General features: G+C 47.1%; 1 long non-coding RNA gene across 1 annotated transcript; it reads right to left on the reverse strand.

The window, feature by feature from the left end:
• Positions 1–813: 813 nt before the first annotated feature.
• On the reverse strand, positions 814–3,448 carry LOC148686932 (uncharacterized). Its single transcript, XR_015948246.1, has 2 exons — positions 2,761–3,448; positions 814–2,591 (listed from the first exon to the last, which is right to left on the reverse strand). It is a non-coding gene; the product is annotated as an uncharacterized LOC148686932 (long non-coding RNA).
• Between the last annotated feature and the right edge of the window lie 354 nt (positions 3,449–3,802).

Here is a 3,802-nt window from a genome sequence, read left to right on the forward strand (position 1 = left end):
TAGGGGTAGTCTCGGTGGCGCAGGGCGCCAGGCTGGCAGGAGGGCGCTGTGTGGCGAAGCCGCGCTGCACCCGCCCACCAGGGCGGGGGGGAGCGATCTCAGCGCCACAGCACCAGGGCACCCAACTGGCTTGAGACGGTCCTGGTGGTGCAGCTGTTAAGGTATCAAGCTAGGACTTGGGAGACTGGGGTTCGAACCCCCACCCAGCTATGAAGCTCTCCCTGGGTGACCTTGGGCCAGTCACTGCCTCTCAGCCTAACCTACCTCACAGGGTTGTTGTGGGGATTAAATGGGGGTGGGGAGAGAAACATTAGCTCAGTGGAGAAAAAAGTGGGATATAAATGCAGCAAATAAATAATAAAACTTCTTCTTTTGAATAATATTTTGACTCCAGTGAGTCATTGAGCCTGATCAGTAACCTTTTCAGTGCTTAGATATATAGATACAGATACACAGATAGAGGTGTGTGGGTGTGGGTGTACACACAGAGAGAGAAAAAACATTTACTGTTAAGTGGTGTGCAGCAAATAAAGTTCATAGCGGACGAGAAATGTATAAAAGTAGAATATGTCATAACCCTCCCCCCTTTCATCTTCTGTCTCTCACACACATAACACACATACTATCAAATGAGATATTCAGATAAGGAGGTGCTCTGCTTTCATTCAAGGCCAAGCTACACATAAATGCATAAATAGGTGTTGTCATTGCACAGAACCCTTATACCCACAGAGGATCTGAGTATCTGAAGAAGTGTGCATGCACACGAAAGCTCATACCAATGACAAACTTAGTTGGTCTCTAAGGTGCTACTGGAAGGAATTTTTTTATTTTGTTTCGACTACAGCAGACCAACACGGCTACATACCTGTAACCCACAGAGGAGTTTGAGTGCTGGAAAACCTTTACAGACAACCGTGGACCATGTGCTATTGTTGAAGGAAGCTGATGCGATGTCAAGAGCAGGGCTCAAAGGCCTGTCCCACTCCCTAGTGAACATCACATGGTCTCTATGCACAAGTAACGATAGACTTCATGCGCACAAAGGTTCCTGCTTCAGTCGCAGAGATCAGCATACTGGGGAACATAGCGTAAGGTGGTAATTGCTGGGAGATGGGCTGGAAGCATAGATCTGTCAAGCTGACAGGGTTACATAACCCAGACAATGTAGGTTTAAGTGCATGCCGCCTAACTAGCCACCATTGCACACTCCATGAACAGGGACAGTGGAGACCAGCGACTGCATCACAATCCTTGGCTGCAGAGAGATTCCCTGGCTCCTCTTCAGACAGGGGACATAACAAATGAAGTCATAACAAAGGCAGTAATGAGCTCAGCTTTGGAAGCATTCAGAGACTGGCTGAATTAGTAGCCGAGACACAGGAAACATTCGTGCCCAGGGGAGGGAGGGTGGACACCAGAATCATTTAAGGTCTTGTGACGCTCCTTGCTGAGCATGGCCTAGACTATCTGCTTGTGAACTGTCTCACACAAATGGGCACAGCTTAATTCCTTGATATAAATCCAGAGATAGTGATGGACCCAGGGAATGGGCCAGAAGAGCTGTGTCCTCTGCCTCCTCCTTTCCTGCCTTGCTCTAGGAAGCAAAGAAGATGGTGAGGCCTTGTGGGCAGGGTAGAAAGAGACAGGGACATGTCCCACTGGTGCCTCAAAGTGCAGAGCTTAGGGCATTTAAGATTACAAATATAAAAGGTATCCCAGTATGGGGGGGGGGAGAGAGAGAGAGAGAGAGAGAGAGAGAGAGAGAGAGAGAGAGAGAGAGAGAGAGAGAGATGAGGGTGGGGGGAAGAGAGGACGGTTCTTCAGGAGACAGGTGTTGAGAGGTATAGATGAGAATAGTTTGGTATCATAAGGTGGTTGTTGTTGTTGTTTAGTCGTGTCCGACTCTTCGTGACCCCATGGACCAGAGCACGCCAGGCACTCCTGTCTTCCACTGCCTCCCGCAGTTTGGCCAAACTCATGTTCGTAGCTTCGAGAACACTGTCTAACCATCTCGTCCTCTGTCGTCCCCTTCTCCTAGTGCCCTCAATCTTTCCATGGGACTCTCAAGAGTCTCCTCCAGCACCATAATTCAAAAGCATCAATTCTTCGGCAATCAGCCTTCTTTATGGTCCAGCTCTCACTTCCATACATCACTACTGGGAAAACCATAGCTTTAACTATACGGACCTTTGTAGGCAAGGTGATGTCTCTGCTTTTTAAGGTGCTGTCTAGGTTTGTCATTGCTTTTCTCCCAAGAATCAGGTGTCTTTTAATTTCGTGACTGCTGTCACCATCTGCAGTGATCAAGGAGCCCAAGAAAGTGAAATCTCTCACTGCCTCCATTTCTTCCCCTTCTATTTGCCAGGAGGTGATGGGACCAGTGGCCATGATCTTGGTTTTTTTGATGTTGAGCTTCAGACCATATTTTGCGCTCTCCTCTTTCACCCTCATTAAAAGGTTCTTTAATTCCTCCTCACTTTCTGCCATCAAGGTTGTGTCATCTGCATATCTGAGGTTGTTGATATTTCTTCCGGCAATCTTAATTCTGGTTTGGGATTCATCTAGTCCAGCCTTTTGCATGATGAATTCTGCATATAAGTTAAATAAGCATAAGATCATAAGATTAGTGGTTGATGAATAACCCTTCTCTTGCTCTCAAACTGGATCGTGGTCATTTCTGAGGAATAAGTGGCTGATAAATAACATTTCTCTTCTTCTCAAACTGGATTACATGGTCATCTCTGAGGAATAACCTACCTCAGATGCAGTAGGCCACAAGAAAGAAACCTGTCGCAGTTGTTTTCTTTGCCAGCCTTTTCTCTGCTCTTGGCTGCTGCTGTGAGGAAAACCATCGCTCTGGCTTTTGGCTTGCCAGCTTAGCTGCCTCTCTTGCCGCTCCTGTTTTGCCATGTGCCAGATGTGCTGCCTTCTTCTCACTTGCTCACTTAAGCATGTAAATGGGTCAGTTCTCAGGAAAACTGGCACAGGAAGGGAGGCCCCTGTAAGTCACCACAGGTTGCCCTGCTGGAGCTGGCCAAGCATGAGACACATTCCTGGGAAGTTATTATGTTTTTTCCCATGAACCCAGCTTGGCTTTGATCACAAAATCACAGGCTGCTTGCCCACGGACTCCCAGCAATACACCTCATGGCAAAAGTACGAGGGAGCAGCGAGAGCTATTAAATCGATGGTTCTGATTCTCAGGGTGTCCGTGCTGGTTAATTTTCACAGCATGCATTCTGTTAATACACCACTAACAGCTTCGACGGTCTAGATTTATTACCATATTATATTGCAATTCATGCTTTACCTTCGGGGTTCTTCACACAAAAGTGGTGCCTAAAAATAGATTGCAACCATACCCCATTGCCCCTTCGCCCTGGCAAAATTATCAGGGAAAATGTTGCGCAACTCATCCCTTCCCTTCTCAGCCTTGTTCCTGCTCCCCTGCTTATCAGGAGTTACAATGAGAACTGGTTCTGTGTCTTGCTTAATACAACTCAAAGCAGACCAGGAGGTTTGGCTGCTGTTCACAACTGCCGCTGCCACCATCAGATGGCCAGATATCTGTCATGGCTGCTTTAGTAGAGGTTCGTGCATTGCAGGGGCTTGGCCTAAGTGACCCTTGGATCCTGTGCAACTCGACAATTCTATGATTCTATGAAATAGCGTAGGGGGCAGCAAGCCAAGCAAGGGGAAAAGATTACAGGTAGGTAGCCGTGTTGGTCTGGGTCGAAGTAAAATAAAAAAATTCATTCAGTAGCACCTTAAAGACCAACTAAGTTTTTATTTTGGTATG

This window comes from Zootoca vivipara, chromosome 2 (genome assembly GCF_965207765.1).
Source record: "Zootoca vivipara chromosome 2, rZooViv2.hap1.1, whole genome shotgun sequence".
Classification (NCBI taxonomy): domain Eukaryota; kingdom Metazoa; phylum Chordata; class Lepidosauria; order Squamata; family Lacertidae; genus Zootoca; species Zootoca vivipara.